General features: G+C 38.6%; 1 protein-coding gene across 1 annotated transcript in view; it reads right to left on the bottom strand.

The window, feature by feature from the left end:
• The window catches only part of LOC131239627 (large ribosomal subunit protein uL6c), a 65,851-nt gene that overhangs the window by 29,593 nt on the left and 15,927 nt on the right, over nucleotides 1–20,331 (bottom strand). The window lies entirely within an intron of this gene.

Here is a 20,331-nt window from a genome sequence, read left to right as displayed (position 1 = left end):
TAGAAATAAATGACCAAGATAAAGCAACAGTTCTTATTCAACTTAAAATTTTTTTAAAAAGGATCCATGATTAGTTAGAAAGTTTAAGCCTCATCCATTGTGTGATGGTGGTATGCAAATAGGCTGAGGATTTGGATCAATTAACAATAGGCTCCACCTGGGTTTTCAAATGGCGTGCTTTTTGGTGTTTCCTTTCTTCCCAGCGGCATATGTGAAAAAAAAACACATGTTGGGGCCCACAAATAGTGGGGAAGGTTGTATTGGTTGGCTCTCGGTTTGTTTCCTGTTACCCTGAAATGATCTGGAAAAATGGATGGACAGCATGGATAAATCCCATACATCACTGTGGGCCCCACAGATGGACGGATTTTTGTACAAGCGGGCAGGACACAATCCGCTTCCCCCACCCGGACCTAACTATAGAGGGACGGTCCTGTCAGGAGTTATGGGGCCCACCATAATGTATATGTTTTATGGACGACATCCATCTATTTTGACAGATCGAAAAGAGGGAAGTCAACCCCACCATGAGAAGCAGCGGGGCTGGAAAGCTGATTATTGAAAATTCCTTAGGGTTAGCAGAAGTTTTAGATCAAGCTGATGTTTTTATTTTTCCTTCATGCAGTTTTATGTGACCTTATGGGCAGGTTAAATATCACTATAAACCTTATAAGGTTATAAATAATAAGATTTTGGGTTCGTGCTCCAAAATTATTTATCAAAATAGATGGAAGGCATAAGTAAAACATAAGCATTGGTATGAGCCCCCACAAAACCCCTGACCGGACTGTCCTCTAACAAGTTCCTGATGAGGGTAGTGTCCAATGCGCCCAGCTGGGCAACACAAGGAATCTACCTGAAAACTCAAGTAACTCTGTTTGACTATAAAACAAAAGCATTGATGTGAGCCCCACAAAACCCCTGAAAACTCAATTAACTCGGTTTGACCATGAAACATAAGCATTGATGTGAGCCCCACAAAACCCCTGACAGGACTGTCTGTTCTTCTCTAGCCCTTCTCTAGTGAGGTCCTGGCTGGGGTAATATCCAATGTGCCCGGCTTGGTGACATGGGAATCTACCTTAAAACTCAATTAACTCAATTTGACTAGTGGTGATATATTTTATTTATTTATTTATTATTTTTTTTAAAACACATACACATCCACACACTCACGCCGTAGTGGGATTTCACCACCTATGGATGCTCGAACCCTTGACTGGGTGTTGAAACTCCGGAGAGTCTACCACCAGAGCAACAGTAAGGATCTGGTGTGGTGATATTAACAGTGTCACTCACCTAGTCAACCAATCAACTTTTAACCTGGATTCAAACTCCATCTTAGTAGGGCTCATCTGCTCAATGGAGCTTTTAACACGGATTCAAACTCCATCTTAGTAGGGCTCATCTGCTTAATGGGTTTTATGTCATACACATGACACTGGACCTCACATAACAATCCAACATTAATGCATGTGATTCTCGATTTTTTTCATCTCATTTTGGGAGTTGAGCCCAAATTTGAAGCATATACAAAGCTTAGGTGGATCACCCCACATGAAATAGTAGGAATGATGATTTCCAATGTTGAAACCTTGCTAGGGTCCATAATGATATTTATTTGTCATCCAACTTATTCGTAAGATCATATAAACATGGACAAAGGGAAAACACAAATAATAGCTTGATCTCAAACTTTTGTGGCTTTTTAGAATTTTTCAACAATAGAAGTTCAATTCACAATGTTCCCTATAATGTGGTCCACTTGAGCTTTGTATATGCTTTATTTTTGGGCTTAAGCTCTAAAATTAACTCATAAAATGAAGGGAGTGGGTAAAAGACATAAATCATGGTAGACCCCATTGAGTTTTCTCACATGGTAGAACCCCTGTGAAACCACATAATATGGATGGATTTTGGCATCATGACTAAATGGGAGCTCACATATAATGGATGTGATGAGGTCACATTGTGGATGGAGCATATTTCTAAAATCACAGCAATCATTCTGGTTTTTTTTTTTTTGAATGTGCTCTGTGGAAAAGAAAAGAGGAAAAAAGAGAGCATCACAACCATGAAATGGTCGCAATCATAAGAGAAGATAAATTCTCTAGTGCTCTCAAAGCATTATAAGCTATAATGATTCTAGTTGCATGGATACTCTTCCTTACCCAATTGAACTGCCCGTTTGAACTGTTGTTAAGGTCAGGACACATTTCATGGGCTGCCATGAAAAACTATAGGGCTTATTTGGTTAGCTTTTATTTATTTATTTTTATTTGGTTCACTTGCTTAAATGGAATGTAATTGCATTAGATGAAATTAATATGGTTATTGCACAAAGATTATTATTATTATTATTTTTTTTTTACGCACCTGATACACACACCCGCCCATGCAGTAGTGGGATTTCACCACCTATGGGTATCCAACCCAAGACCTCGTGTTGAAACTCCTTAGAGTCTACCACTAAGGTAAGGACTCAAACCCAGTTATTGCACAATGATTGTATATATATGAAAATATTATAGTATTTTGACCATCTAATCAAATGATTGGGATAAAAATTATCCTATGAGAAAAACAATGTGTTGAACAAAACATGCATAATTGTAATCAACGGATCAAATTCTCCGCTGATGTTAGTCACCTATATAGGTGTGCATCTCAAATGTCAATATAAAAGTTGCGTATAGATAAACAGGGCAGACAAAACACATGCAACAGTGTGGGCCCCACGAATATAGTGGATTTTGAAATCCACATGAATTCCCACTATATCTACTAATGGAGATGATATGAAATCTGAATTAATTCAATCATTTCTATAGTTTTTAACGCGGATGAAATTTGCATAGGACCAAATGCAAATCCTTACCACCTAATCCCCATTCCATCCTTAATTTGGCACTATTTCCAATGAAAATACTTTCTAAAAACCATGGGTGAGATGATTAAGATTGCTGAACAAATGTGATTCTTTAGACCATGGTGGTCTCTAAGAAATGAATGGATCATATTGTTGATTAGACCCTCTATTCATGTAAATAATCTTGACCATCCATGTCTAAGGACACTGATCAAATGGTTAATATCTGTTAGTTCAATATGCTGTCTGCATGGTAGCTCATAAAATGTATGCTGGACCGGGTGAGCAGTGAGGTCAATGAATTGGACTGTCTTGGCGTTTCAATGCAACTAGGAGCACTATAACCTAGTAGTGCTCTGACAGCACTGATCTGAAGCGTACTTGTTTTTTTCACTTGCAGTGTACTCCTTTTTTTGTACCTGGGAAAGAGGAACAGCCCGTGGTTAACTGAGCCAAATCATTGGTCTGTGGATGGACCACTCTTCAGTACTGTGGATGGACCACCCTTCGGTAATAAGGCAGACTGGGGATCCGTATCCACCGAGGTGGGGGAATCCTTGACCGTGGGGCCCACACATCATGGCATCCGAGGCATCGTGCAATTCCATGTACGTCTGATAAGATTTGATATGCTTGATCGGGTCAGTTTTTTCAATAAAAGGCGCAATTTGCGGAAGGTGGAAGCGTTCCGGTAACCGAGCTTGCATAATCTCTTCTGTGAACGGGGACGCCTTTGCCTTGGGCCTCGTCTGACGCATGTCACGGTTTTGCTTCATGTCCGCGATCTCTTCCCGGACTTCTTTCCGAAAGTCCTGTAGGTCGGCTTTCCAGGGTTCGTCGCTATCAGTCGTACCCTCGGCTGGGGGCCTGCTGCGCCTTCTCTGATCTATTTCATGTCGAAGATCAGAGGCAGGCAGCGGGGCGGTCACAGACTAAGAGAGTGCGGACTCGGCTAGACTCTGGTGCTGACTCTGCTGAGGGACAGATCGATGAGCGACATGCTGAGGATTTGTGAACTGTTGCGGGGCGTTTGTCACCCGTCCTTCATCATGTTGGGGTAGCTAAACTTGTTGGTGATGAATCTGCCCTAGCATTTGCTTCATAAAATTTATGTCTGTTCGTAGTTCATGAACCTCTTTATCTAACCGCCCGTTCTCTTGGTTTCGCTGAGTATGCCTGGTCGAAACAGAGGTTGCTGGACGGGTTGTAGAGTCTTGTCGGTTATCGGGTTGGTGCTGGGCTCTGTTTGTTCCTGGTGGGCCTTCTCTTGCCGGAGGTCCAGTGATAGCGACCTCATTGGGCTCGTTTTGAGTGGTTATTCTGGTTCTCGCCATTGGAGATCCGTGATAAAGCTTGGAAAACAGCCTTTCGTATCGTTTCCCACAGACGGCGCCAAACTGTTGATGCAAAAAATCGGTGCGTCTCCTTCCGTCCTTTCACCTGCACGAAGAAGAAAGCAACGAAGACCCTGGCTAGAGCCGGGGAACCTCCGATGCTTAAGTCAATATGATGGATGTAGTAGAAGGTTTTTAGGAGAGTTTTCTACGTACCTTTCACCTTGAAGGTTTCCTGTATTTAAATGAATCGGAGGGTCCCATTGTGCAAGGATTCTTTTCTTGATATTTTGGAGATTTGTTGTGAATCCAATTTAGGACTCCAGCCGATCCCGAGATTCTCGGGATCGGGGATCTTTTTACTGGATCTTCGGGAAGGTGTTCCATTTTACACCGTCTTTTCCTTGTTCGGCAGACTTTGCCAATTAGATCAGGCTTGACCGACTCTACTGATGAGCGAGTCTTGGCTGGCTATAAAGGGTCATGCTTCTTGCCCTTTGTCGGACGAAACGGACCCTATCCATAATCAATATCCGGTCTGGCTCCGATAGCCGACTCTGTGACCTACTTAAATATGGGTTGGTTTTATGGTCGATCGGGTGGCTTCTGAGCTTCAGGCCTTAATTGGCCTCTTTGGATGTTGCTGCCTCGCTTGCCGAGTCAATTTTATGCATCCTATATACTTTGCCTTGTGGCTCATGACTTTGTAAGTCTCGGTTGGGATCCATTCCTCAGAATCTGAGCTAAGTCTCTCCCTTAGGCTTTTAGCTTACCTGCCTCGGTCGGGCTTATTGCCTCGGATCCCTGGGCAGTGTTGGTAGAGTTGGTCCATTCCATATCCGAGTCCCCGGACTTGTCTTTTTTTTCTCTCCAACAGTAAGCCCCCCTATTCATTGTATCAACTTTGTTGACGCTATGGAGTAGAAAGTCGTTGAGTCGGCTTGGACTGAGACCTACTTTATGATGGACCATTTAATGCTCGCAGGAATCTTATGTCGTCCAGAGCACGCGCCGGTTCGTTGATCGAGGCCGCACGAGCGGGCAGCCGTCAGAGCGCCTTTCTCGCTTATGAGCGTTGGACGCGTGGCGTGGGCGGCTCTTGCGTCTTTCGAAATGCGCCACGTGTCGAGTGGGAGAGTCGAAGCAGCCGTTGATTCAACTCCTTAAATGTCCTAGCCACATGGCACGGCTATAGAGGGGGGAGCGGGACGCTCCTCTCCCATTTTTGCGCGAGTGTCTTCTCCTTCTCTAATCTCTGTCTCTTTAGACCCAACTTGGCCCAGGCACTAGGCTAATTTCAAGCCTAGATGATCCTTAGGCCAAGTTTTGCATCAAAACACTGGCTCTACAAGGTTCGCCCGCTGCCTATTGCTACCCTTAATTAAAATCTGAAGTGGTCTGGGTCTCTTGGCCGAGGACAGCTCGGCCTGCTTTCACCTTTAGCCAAAAGGGATCCAATCCGTCCATTGCGGCACACCCAGTGTATCCCTAACGTGCAAGATTTGAGCCAGTCATCAGCTGGGTCCCGATACCAATATGCCGTAACCTAAAATCAAGATGGCTCACTCATCAGATGCGGCTATAAGTGTGTTAAATAGGGACCGTTGGACATAGGTGTGATGATCCATCATGTGGTTTAACTGTCCAAACAGTGGGCCTACTATAGATGCGTCATGGCTTAAAAATCACACCGAGGGAAATTCTTGTGGTGCGGTCCATCATTGAAACATATGTACAGCCACAAAAGATCCGTACTAGTGTTTTTTTATTATTTAAAAATCCATGGCAGCGGAGATGACCATATAAATGGTCTGGATGGCATATAAACATCAAGGCGGACTGTGGAGTTGAATGGTATTGAACTAGATGGGATTGACATCATTATTGCACAATAATTGTATATCTAGAAATCTAGTCCCACGTTAGGGATGAAAATTTTACAAGGAAAAACATTGGATTAAACAAAATCATGTTTGGTGGGTTATAAAATTGTAAATCACATGCCAAATTCACAACAGATGTCATTCACTTGTATACATATATAACCAAGATGTCGTCTGTAAACGGTGTATATGGATGGACGGCATGGATAAACACATGTATCAAAATGTGGGGCCCACATGTCTAGTGGATTTTAAAATCCACAGAAATCGTGCATGAGATCAAATTCATTTCCACATGACTAAATGCAATTCCAACTCACCAAATTAATTCTAGCCTTTTGCATTCTCTCCAAATGTTAGGAGGAATTGCATTATCAAATGCAATTGCATCTCACCTAATCTCATCTAATACCCTGCGCCTTATTCGCCCTAAAGATGAAAAGCCGAAACAAATGAACGGACTGGATTTATCAAATATCATAATTCGCCCCGCCCCCTGCGGAAATTGATTGGCCACTCCCCTGTCGCTAGCCCCACCATGATGTGTGTGTTTCATCCATTCTGTTCATCCATTTTTATAAATCAATGTTATGGTTCGATCCCAAAAATGAGAGGGATATAAATCTTAGGTGGACCACGCCACATGAAAACAACAGCGATTGAACATCCACCATTAAAATCCTCCTAAGACCCAATGTATTGTTTATTTGACATCCAACCTGTTGATTAGGTCATACAACCTAGATGAGGGGGAAAAACAAATATTAGCTTGATCCAAAACTTTTATGGCCTCCAAAAAGTTTTTAATGATTTAAATTCATTCAAAAATGTTTCCTATAATGTGGTCCATTTGAGATTGAAATATATCTCATTTTTGGTCTCATGTCATAAGATGATTTAGAGAAATAGATGGACGGAATGGATGAAATACATACATCATGGTGGAGTCCACGGATCACTGACCACCAGCCTAGCTTCCCAACGGCCTTTAGCGGGCAATCCACCTCCCATTTCGCACCGAGGGCTTTTCAACTCCCTGGCAAATCGATTATCCATTGGACGCTGGATTCCCTAGAGAATGGAGAGCGGATCGGCTGGTGTACAGCTATATAGCAGTACGTGTCGTGCGAGGACGACAACTGGTGATGTATTTATTATATCTCTATTGTTCATTTATTTTTAGTAATTATTTTAGAGCATTATGTAAAAAAATAAATCATATCTAAAGATCATTTGGACCACATCACAAATAGCAGCGAAGATACTGATTTTCACCGTTAAACACTTTGTGGGGCCCATCATAATGTTTATTTTCCATCCAATCTATTTATAAGGTCACGAAGACCTGAATGAAAAGGAAAAACAAATTTCACATTGATTCAAAACTTCTGTGACCCTAAAAAGGGTTTCAATGGTAGACGTTCAATCCCTCGCTACTTTTTACCGTGTGGTCCACTTGATAATTAGATCTATCTAATATTTCATCTCAACCCTTGAGATGAGCTCGCCAAATGGATAAACGGTTTGAATATAACATATACCTCAGGATCAGATCCACAAAACTTACTAACGTTAGTACAGCAATTATATAACCGGTACTAGGTACACCAGCCATCGGAAGCGGATTGGCTGGTGTACCGTACATTAGCCATATAGCGTCTGTAGGTAGACGGGCACTGACGCTCCTTGAGCTCCGGGTTCAAAGGGATCAAAGTTCAATGAGCCCTGCTGTTTATATATCTTTAGAAATCATTTCAGAGCATTATAAAAAAGCATATCATATGGGCATTATAAAAAAAGCATATCATATTTATAAATTATATGGAACACGCCGTAAATAATAGCGGAGATAATGATTTTCCTGTTAAATAATTTATCGAACTTCCCATAATGTTTAATTTCCATCCAATCTATTCATAGGGTCAGGTAAGACCTGAATGATGGGGAAAAGCAAATTTCATATTCATCCAAAACTTACGATGACCCCAAAAAGTGTTTTAATGGTAGACATTCAATCGTCCATTGCTTTTGGCAGTGTAGTCCACTTGATAATTAAATCTGTTTTATTTTTCGTCTCAAGCATTAGGACGAGCTCGCCAAATGGATGGACGGTTTGGATATAACACATGCGTTGTGAATCAAACCCACACAACTTGCTGACGTAAAGACAGCAGCTATATAGCTGGTGTGAGGTACTGTGTGACAAGACAGGTGACGCAAGCATTTTACGTAGGAAAAAGGACGTTTAAGCTTGTCGTACTCGACTTTAAGAAAGAGTTTCGAATGGAGGTGTTGGCGAGTACCATATCCATGTCCACGTGGCAGATTTCTGTGACATCTGGGCCATTCATCAGGTGGGAACCAACGTGAAAATGCCTCTACCCAAAAATCAGATTAGTCGACTCATCAGGGGACCGTCTGTGTATAAAAAGCAAAATGGACGGTTGTAAGAAAAAGAACCAACTTTCTGCATTCCATGTAAAGCTGCCCCCAACGACCGTAAGAACATTCTTATCTATGTGCAGGACATGTTTATGGTGGGCCCCACGTGAGGGATTGGCCCTTATCTTGCGATCGTGTGATATGATTAGACTTCTTTCCCGGGACGTGGATGTCATTAGATCCACGATTTTAAGACTCGGACGTGTCCAACACGACTCTCCGAGTCGACTCGGATTCTGACCGGTCAGATCAGGTGGTGGTCGGTGCTCTGTGGGCCCTACCATGATGTATGTGTTACATCCATGCCGTCCATATCTTTTTCTAGATCATTTTATGGAAAGAAGCCAAAAATGAGATATATTCCAATCTCAGGTGGACCACATTACAGGAAACAATGTTGAATAATGTGGACCATTAAAAACCTTTTGAGGGCCATAAAAGTTCTGGATCAAGATGATCTTTGTTTTTTGACCTTCATCTGAGTCTGTATGACCTAATCAATAGATTGGATGTCAAATAAACAGTACAGTGGGCCTTAGGAGGATTTTAATGGTGGACATCCAATCACTATTATTTTCCTGTGTTTCACCTGACATTTATTTCCCTCTCATTTTTGGTATCCACTCATAAAATGATCTGTAAAAATGTATGAACGGAATGGATGAAACACATACATCATGGAGGGGCCCACAAGCACCGACCACTATCTGCCGGGCTGGTGGCAGGGGGAGTAGCCAATCTGTTTGCAAATCCGGCTGACTCAGCTCTGATTAGGACCATAATCCTCCACCCACCTGTTTAACACGCGCATAAAACACCCGAAGTCTGTGGGACCCCCTATATTGTGTATGTTACATCCACTCCATTCATCAGATGCTCTCCTCGATGCTGAGATCCTGGGCCAAAAATCAGCCAGATCAACAGATCAGGTGGGCCACGCCACCGGGAATAATAAGGATTTGATGTCCATGATAGCTTTGTGTGTTGGCTAACAATGGAATTTATCTTTCATAAAATCTTTAACCATGTGTAGCTCAACAGGATGAAGAAAATTTTATTAAAAAAAAGAGTCAGCGTGAACCAAAACTCAGGTGGGCCACACCAATTTCACAGTGTAATTCCATTGGTTTGGCCCATATATATAAGAATTTTATCCATCCGATCTTTTGTATACTATTAAGATTATGGTTCTAACCTGATGGAGGGAGTGGATGTTACATATGAAATATAGTGGGCCCACAAAGGTTGGGTGTTCTTACCGGCTGGACTGTAGAAAACACACTGCATGAAAAAGAAGCCGCCCATGCTTAAAACACAATAAGAGGTTTGCTGATTCCACACGCAACAAGGTAATACATGTTTGCTTTCATGCAAGCACACATGCAAATATGAAACACGTGTGTGAAATATGAGATTTCCATATGGTTGGAAATGATGCTTGCAAAGCCCTATCATTTCACTTTCATGTGGGACATAATGCACAACGTGTAAATTACATTGATAGTAAAAATTCTTTTTTTACCCGTTCATTTATTTTTATACGGTGGGCCCATTTAAGTTATGAATGAAAGGAGTTTCAAGCCAATGGATATAAGGATGTGTTTGTTTTACTTATTGAATTAATTAACAAAGTAAAAGAAATGAATAATAATTATAAATTACTTTATTTATATGGTCATATCAGTAACATTTGACCGTAGTATTATATTGCTTACTTGCTTATTTTATTTAAGTAAAATTATAAAGATTGTAATTTTATAATATAAAATTATAATGATTATAAATTTTTTTACTCATTTTTTATTTTATATGAATTTGACTTTTGAATTATGTGTAATAATACTTGCTTAAATAAACATTATTAGATATTAATAATGAATTATTTACATTTACCATAGAACTTTACAAAATAAATAGGCCCTAAACAGTATATGACACTTGTGAGAAATGCACCATCGTGTGGATATATAAGGCTCCTATATCATGATGTGGGGCCCACCATGATGTGTATGTTTTTATCACACAATTTATCCATCTTTCCAGCTCATTTTAAGGTGTAATCCCAAAATTGAAGCATATCCAAAGTTCAAGTGGATCACACCACATAAAACAACTATTGAAACTTTCATTAGCTCACTAATGTTTATTTGTCATCTTACTTATTTATAGGGTCAGACAAACTTATACGAAAGGAAAACAAAAATATCAGCTCGATCCAAAACTTCCGTGGCCTCCGATAAGTTTCAACATGGACTGTTACATTCTCATTATTTCTATGGTGTGGTCAACTTGAATTTTAGATATGCTTCAATTTTAGGTTTGTGTCTTAAAATGAGTTGAAAAAACTAGTGGACAAAATTTAAAACAAACTTCATGATGGGCCCCATAAGTATCCATACCACCACACGTGGTGAGCACCTCACTACACAATCCACATCATCTATATATGGGCCATCTGAAGTAATAGGAATTATTCATAACTAAGGATTGGATCATAGTGTTTAAAACACAGTATCAGTTGGCCCCACAAGGACCTGAAATTGATAAAAATGAAGAAACAATGACTCACTCAAAAATTAAAAGTCTATTACTTATGTGGTTGAGAATTTATGATCCACTCAATTTCTTCAATTGTAGTTGACAGGGTTCCACTAGATGAACCAACAACTTTAGGCAACCTTTTAGACTACTAAGGTAATCATCTTTTAAGCTTTTCCCTCCCTCACAAGCATATGCAAAGACGGTGGACCCAACATCATCTTTGTGTATTACATACTTGTTTTCAAGTATGATAAATGGGGACCATGTTTTAATAATCTAGGCCATCAATATATTGCCTTGCATCATGAATTGACAATAAAAGAAAAATCTCCTCAAGTGGTCAATCTTGTCCGTTTGTTGCCCACATTTAAATGGTTAAGAACGGAATACAACAAATGTATAAATTGTACTAAAAAAATAATCTCACGATCTGTCCAAAGAATCTTATAACATGTGATGCTTTTAGAGCATGTAAATTCATCATCCGACGCAACATATGACTCCTCCAAATTAATTATTGCACCACGACACGTCTTGTTAGTAAAAAGGGGAAGAGCCTGTGGAAGAGGTGGAAATAAAATTGAAAAACTACACCCTAAACATACTTTTTTACTTATTTTGTTTCTTTTTTGTAATTTACACCATTGTGATTTTTGTAGATTTTCAAAATCTCTCAAAATAGTAAAATGAAGAGAGGAGATTGCTATTGATTATGATTTTTTATTTATTTTTTAATGATCCAACAAGAAATTTATAAACATATAAGGAACACTTTAAATCACTTTCATGAAATGACATAATCCTTTATGATTCCTTTTTATTAATGATAACTTTCACCATATTTTAAATTTAAAAGTTACTCTATTTACTAAGAGTCATCATGCTTCACAACCAATGGTTACCAAGAATCACAAAAAGCCATAACATTCCCTTTATTTATTTTGAAGAACTACCCAACAGCTAGGATTGAATATCAGTGTATACTAATGTAACAAATATTGCTCTGATTTTAAAATTTTTGTGATAACATTGCGAAACAATATTAAATGATATTGTAGAGAGATCTTCGAAGTCTTGGTAAATTTTAAAATGTTATATTTTTATCACGTATTATCATATTATTAACTCAAAAATAGTAAAAACATTAAGAAATTTATTATATTAATATATCAACAATGCGTAATAAATATTTTAAAAACCGGTGAGATTTTCATAATAAGTTTTGAAAACCTCCCAAGAAATTTATGGACCAAGACATTGCTAAGAACAAGATCGCCATATCGTGTAGTGGACCAATTTAAAAGTGAGAAATGCTCCACTTTTGCTCGCTTTTGTACCTTAAAATTGCCTAAGTTGGATTTGGAAGTTACACAAATTTACCCTTATTTGATGGATATATACCTTAAACCATTCGATGAAAGTGCATTAAGCTGCATTTGGAAATGACATTGGCATGATAGGTGCTTTACTTTTGTTAGGTCAATTTTTGGGGAGAAATGCTCTAACACTAGTTATATGTCTAACTAGTCTGCGTGTGAGGTCCACCATGGTGTTTGGATGGCATCTTACCTGTTCAATAAGGTTGTTCCACAATGAAAATGGGACGCCACCAAAATTAGGTCAATATAACCATTGGATGAAACCCACATAATTATCATTTATTTTTATTTTTTGTGGTTATTTATTGTTTTCTATGTTATGCTCCACTTAATTTTTGGGGTATGCCAGGTAATTTTGTTGGACAGGTGAGATATCATGCAAGCACCATGGTGGGCCCCACACACCAATCATCTGGATGCACAACTAGTTGTGTGTGAACATTTCTCTTTTTTATTTTCATGTCTTTACTTTTGGTGGTGATTGTAGTTTAAGTTACTACCATTTTGGTATCTGTATGATCATTTGATATAAGAAATATTGATAATGATATTTTCTAACATTAGTAAATAGAGCGTGTTGTATGGAGACAGTACAACTGTCCATATACTTCGACTACACAGGTAGTTAGATTTATATATTATTAGCATCTGTCTTGTGGCTACCAATTGGTTGGGCAGGGTCATTCTGACGGACTTTTGAGGAGGATTCCTATCATTTCTACTATTTGGAGACATGTATCTTGTGGCCACCAATTGAAAGGGTAGGAGTTCCACTGTGTCAAAATGGTTGATGGTTTGGATTGACGTTCCATGTATGGAATGTGCATGGATAGTGGATCACCACCATTTAAGAAAGTCGAATTATTTGATACTCTGGCAAAGTAGGAAGCTTGATATTCAGGCAATCAGAATTGTACACGTCACATATAATAACTCAAATTAAACCGATTTAATTGCCTCTTTTGGAAAACAAATAATCTCAAATTTGACCTATTGGATGCTTTTCATAATTTAAACTAACCAATAAATGTCCACCAATCTGATAAAGAGATAATTGAATAAGTGTAATTTTTGACGACGCTGATTAAGTGGTGACCTTGTTGGGAACCACAAAAACATACATAGCGGAATCAAGCAAAGTAATTACAATCGCATAAGCAAATCCAAATATAGAATAATTCAATTTTTATGTGAAAAAACTCTTCTAAGAAAAAACTATGGCATAAAGCGACAAGTAATGCACCATGAAAGCAATATTATAAGAGATATATGATTTTACTGATTCAAACAACCATTTGAATCTCCTTTGAATCTTTAACTATGACCTTGAACCCTTAGGAACGTCTTAAAAAGCCTCAATCATACACTAATCTCAATTACACCCGATATATACACTATCACAACTGGAATAATAAACAAATTGCATACTTATGCAGTTCTGCGCGACCTTCAATGGCATTGACATACATTGATGACCTATCGATGACATCGAAGCCTCCTTTGATGCCATCGAGTAGCACCTCCAAAACTGTCCAACAATCAAGTCAGATTTTTTTCTGAATTTTCTCGATGGAATCGAGCATCTGTTGATGACATCGACATCTTTTCGATAGAATCGAGTGATTTTTTGATGCCATCGACAAACCCTGTTACGAATTTAAGATATTGACAACAATTTCCACCATGTCTTCAATCTTCATTCTCTATTACTCATTTGCCATCATCATATCTAATTGCCTTCCATCATAGCTTCATCACCGCTTTTCATGCACACTCTGTTCTCATTAAGCCTTCGTCAAGCCCAAATAAGTTACACAGAACTTGAATTTTTCTATAAGAACTACATTCGTAAGCATTAGCCGAATTCACGCTTGCATGTATCTTCTTAGGAGTCATGCCTCATTCCTTAAACACCTTCATGCCTCGCTCGTTCATGTGGCCTATACGCGCATGCCACATATGTGAATCCGCTACAAACACTGCAAATCTGCCTGAAGAAGTACTCCCGATCAACCTGTAAATGGTACCATTCCTATGTGCCTTCATTACTATAAGTGCTCCCTTGGAAACTTTAAGAACACAATCAAACCTGATAAATTTGCACCCTAATGCCTCGAGTGCACCTAGAGATATCAGACTCTTTTTCAACTCAGGAATGTGTCTTACTTCGGTCAAGATGCGCTTAATGCCATCAAACATCTTGATGCGCACCGATCCAACACCAACCACTTTACAAACATTATCGTTACTCATAAACACTTAGCCACCATCGCACTCACTGTAACTGGTGAACCAACTCCTATGATGGGTCATATGATACAAAGCCCCTGTATTCAAAATCCATTCACCATCAAAGTACCCAGATTTTGATGCGGTAAGCATGTCACTACCACTTGCCTCCTCAATGGATTATACAAATTTGGCTTCTCTGAAAGAATTCTCTTATTTTTCCTTCATTGACTTAGGATTATGACAATCATTCTTCATGTGCCCTATCATGCCACAATTTCAGTACTTTAGCTTGCCTTTGCCCTTGCCCTTGCCCTTGCCCTTGCCCTTGGATTTAGATATCAATTGTGAATATCTACTATCCTGCTCAAATTTTCTCCCCATCATAACCAATGCATTTGTAGAAGCACCCATGTCACTGCTTTTCTTTCGTATTGCCGTCAACTGAAGTTTTGAAATAACGGTCTCAGCACTAAGGGTTTGTTTAGCCGAGCGAATCCCATGGGATTAGGAGGGATGAGATGGATTTTAAAGTAATGATGGTGGTGTCAGTGGATTGGTTTAAGATCCATGGGATTGCTATATCTCGGTATAAGTTCACTGGGTTTGTTTGGCACGCCTGGCGTATCCCGAGATTTTACCTTCCAATCCGTCCAACCAAGGGACATGATCAATTTTAAGGCAATGATGGTGATGTCAGTGGATTGTTTTAAGATCCATGGGATTGCTTATATCCCGGGACAAGTTCACTGGGTCTGTTTGGCTCGTCATGCATATCCCGGGATATCACGATCCCATCCCTCCTAATACCGTGGGATCGATCCGGCCAAACAGGCCTTAATGGTTGTCTTATTGGTGCACAAAGAGTCTTTGAACGATCCGTATGATTTTAGAAGAGAATTTAACAGAATACATGCTTGATCTTAATCTTTTATCATCTTATCTACATCCAGCAATTTATAAATAAGCATATTGAAGTTACTGATATGAGCCTCAACGCCAGCTCCCTCCATCATATTCAGATTGAACAATTGTATCTTTAGATACAAGCGATTTTCAAAAGACTTCTTCACATAGACATTCTCTAGTTTCACCAATGTATCTGCTATAGTTTTTTCTCTTATTACATTATTAAGGACCTTATTCATTAACACAATTGGATTGAGATGTTGGCCTTTTTATCTAACTTGTTTTATTCTCATTCTTTCATAGTTTCTAGTTGCTTTTCAAAGAATGCATCTTCCAATCCTTGTTTAACTAGGATGCCATTCATCGGAAACGGATTGGCTACTCCCCCTGCCACCAGCCAATGGCTGGTGTTCGGTGGACTGTGGGCCCCATCATGATGTACGTATTTCATCCATTCCGTCCATCTATTTTTATAGATCATTTTATGATATTATACAAAAAATTAGTTATATCCCGATCTCAAGTGGATCACATTACAGGAAAAAGTGTTGAATGAACGTCGACCATTAAAAACTTTTTGGGGGCCGTAAAACTATTGGATCAAGCTGATCTTTGTTTTTTGCCTTCATCTGGGCCTTTATGACCTAATCAACAGATTGGATGTCAGATAAACAGTACGATGGACCTTAGGAGGATTTAAATGATAGATATCCAATCACTATTTTTTTACTGTGGTGTGGTCCACCTAATATTTATATCCCTCTTATTTTTATAATGAAGGTCTAAAATGATCTTTAAAAATGGATGAACGGATTGGATGAAATACATACATTATGGTGGGGCCCACAGACCACCGAACACCAGCCACGGGGCTGGTGTCAGAGGGAGTAGCCAATCCGTTCCACCATTCATCTTAACTTTTCATAATTATTATTATTATTATTTTTTGCTGAAATATTTATCTACATCGAACTTCATGTTAGATGGCATTGATACATTGCTTTCAGATTTAATCTGCTTCCAAACGTTAGCTCTAATACCACTTATTGGGAAGTGTGGAAGCACATAAATATGATAACATCTAAATAATGTATATTTATCATCTCAATTACATTAGTTTACATGTATTCAAGTATTTAATTGATTCACTAACATACGTTTTGTACATTCAAGGTAATTTGAATGACAAAGACAAAATCATGCCTAAGAAAGAAGGTTAAAGCTCAAAGATTAATCAAGTAAAGACTTGAATATTTAAAAGTTATTATTAAAGAATTCTCATGCCAAAGATTTAAGGAAACTAAGTACAAGTGATGAAGAAAAAATTGAAAAAATCACACAATTCAATTATAGAAATAAGAGACTGTTCGGTCCCACCTAAGTTGGTTCGGGCTAACCGAATATACTCAGAATGGTCCGACAAGAAGCTATGATTTTCAAAGATAATTTGTTAGTTGAGCCCGTGAAAGCTGAAGATCAAAGACACAAGAGGATATGAAACATTAAGGAGCGAACATATATATGAGGTGCCTTGGTGATCCCAACCCTTGACCCAAAATAACTTAAACCTCTTAATGATTTTAACTCTAATAGGTAAATATTTTATTGACTATCCATTATCCATAAGAGCTTTAATTGAACATCTTTAGATTGTCTTTAAAGGTCCCGAGTTACTGAAAAAATTACACAATTTTAGCAACCTTTGGTCCCACTGAACCCACATTCGGTCCGACTGAAACAGGATAAAACAAGTCAGCATGCTATGATAGAAATTCAAGTAATTTGGCCAGTCTCATTGAAGACCATGTTCGGTGTGACCGAAGACCATATTCAGTGTGACTGAAGACCATATTTAGTGTGATCGAAATTGTCAAAATTTGTCTAGCGGCTTTTCCTATCTAATTCGGTGCGACTGAAACCCAATTCGGCCCGACCAAAAACTAGCCATTTTTGCCAGTTTTATGACTGTTGGAACTCTTTTCCTTTATAAAAAAGATTCGGTCTTTTGGCATTTTGATATGTTTTTTTGTCTAATAGAAGTTTAGGTGATTCTATGATCATATCCCTCTTCTAAACCTCTAAGTCCACGAGATCTAAATCACCTTCCATGCAATTCATCACTTGAAAGAGGATTCCAATGATTTCCAAATTGTTCTAAAGATTATATTTGAACCAATAGTTAAATTCTTGTTTAAACCTTCTAGAATAACTATTTAGGTGAATCTCCTAGGATTAGATCATTTCTATTAGTTGTATGAGATTCATCTAACCTCCCATCACTTTGGTCACCGCATCGGAGCATCATATGTAACATATTTAATCTTGAACTTGAAGCATTGACAACGTATCAACATCATGTTTGAGAGAGTATTTAAGGAGTGGATTCAAGCACGAGAGAGATTTGAATAAGCGACTTAAGATTAATGCATTAACAGGGCTCAATTCGACAAATAAAGTTGTCATTTGTAAATTCCATATATACTCATTTCTCGTATAGGATTTAGTGTCAAAGTTTGATTGTCGTACTCGATTAGGTTCTTGTGTATGACTGAGGTTTATGACAAGCTTATAAAAAACTATGTAAGTCTCTAAAGGAACTGATCCTTATGAAGGATTGTAAGGGTTATAGGTGAACTTGATTTAAAACTTCCGATAGTAAAATCGGATACACTAATGGATTAAGTGTGTCCATAAAAAATGGGGTAGGAAAACCAAACCACTATACATAGTTGTGTTTGAGATTGCCTTTTGAGCACTTGTTTAATTATACTCATGTAATTAATAAGTTGAATTATATGTGTACATGATTAGATGAATGTTATGAGTTAATAGGTAATACATTTCACACATACATATATACTATCATGTTTATAAACTAATTGTTTTATTACTACATCTATTATATTTTATAAATATTAGACCCTCTATTAACTTAAGTACCTTAGACTTAATTACCTTATTTAGATTTAATTAAAAAATAATTTAAATAATTATACATTAAAATGTGTAAACTTTATTTGATACTAATTATCTTATTCTAAAATATAACGTTCATTCCATAGCTTTATCAAAATCCCACCCGGCACAATTTCATAATGTCCGTAAACAAATGAGTAAATTAATTAAGTGCACTCAGATGTCATCTATCATTTCCTTTCCCATCTTGTCACAAGTCGAATCAAGAGAGAGAGAGCCGTTGAAAATTCACGCCACTGTAAGCATCAACGCACCACAATTCTCCATAGATCGACAACTCCTTAGAGAGAGAGAGAGAGAGAGCATCTGAAATTTTGTGCCCAACTGTAAACATCCACACCCCAGAATTCTCAGGAAATTGACTAATCAAGAGAGAGAGAGAACCGTTGAAATTTCGTACCCCACCGTAAACATCATGCACCATAATTCTCGGGAGATGGACAGATCCTGTGATTCTGAATATGTGGCCAATAAAGCATATCCCTTTCATCCAATAAAAGTACGAATTTTCAACTACTGGGATTTTCTAATCTTGGTGATTTTGGTCGACCAGCCGTCCATGCATGGCCCATCATGCCAACGTTTGGGATCACCGGACCATGGGACGGACCTTGATGTATAGCCACTCCACCAGCTAGTCTTTTCACTTATTTTAGGACTAATGAAGAAGATCTAAATCTCAAGTGGACCATGACACAAGAAATAATAGCCATTGATTATTAAAAACTTCTTGTGGACCATGAAAGTTTTGAAACAGATTAACATTTGAGTTTTACTATTGTTCAAGTATATCTGAACTTATCAACACGTTAGATGGCAAATAAACATTACGGTGGGCCTCTGAAATTTTGTAACGGTGGGCATTCAATAATCACCGTTTCTATAGTGTGGTCCACTTAAGATTTTGATCTCCTTCATTTTTTGGACCATGCCCCTAAAATAAGCTAGAAAAACTGATGGAAAGAGTGGATATACAACACATACATCAGGTGAGCCCCACCCACTAAGTCATTGACCCCACTGCACAAAAATTAAAGCCCAAAGATACAGTACAATCACTCGGCCGAGCATTGGATAGTGACTCTTGTAAATCACTTGCCTCACCATCAGGGAATTCAACTCATCCACGGCAAACATAAAAATCAAGAGGTGGGCCCCACTCAAATTCAGATAGGTTCCTATCATCATATTGGTGGGGCCCACACCAATGCAAATCATGTGAGGAATTTTAAAAATCCAGTCCCTATTCTCGTCAATCAAAGCCATGGAAAATTTGCGGTCTTTATTGAGTGGGCGAGTCCATAGGAGTCAACATTAGTTCGTTTTGCCTCTGTCGGACTGGAATCTATCGTTTGTCGCTACTCACTGGGCCCACATGCTCAGTGATCCGAAGATCTGAACCGAACATTCTGTGGAATGTATCCTCTACAGGCCACTGTATGAAATTTCTATAGAATGGATGATTGTGACCATCTCTATCAATAGATGAATTTAGAACAATGATGAGAATATTTCAATGGCATTCATTCAACTCTAAAAATCAAAGGCTACGATGATCGTATATGAAGCGTGATTATAGGAATTAGCTTATCTATGGTAGTAGATAAATTATGGACGGTTTCAAATCATAGGAAAAATCTAAGCATATGGGTCTCACTTGGTGGCGACGCAGAGAGCAATCTAAGTCGGCTATGATCTCAACCGTCTAATTAGTGGTTATAAATAAACGGTTCAAAAGAGCGCGACGTGGCCGCCACCCAGGAACCAGC

This window comes from Magnolia sinica, chromosome 1 (assembly GCF_029962835.1).
Source record: "Magnolia sinica isolate HGM2019 chromosome 1, MsV1, whole genome shotgun sequence".
Classification (NCBI taxonomy): Eukaryota; Viridiplantae; Streptophyta; class Magnoliopsida; order Magnoliales; family Magnoliaceae; genus Magnolia; species Magnolia sinica.
Note: the sequence above shows the minus strand (reverse complement) of the source record. Positions and strands in the feature narration are given on the sequence as shown.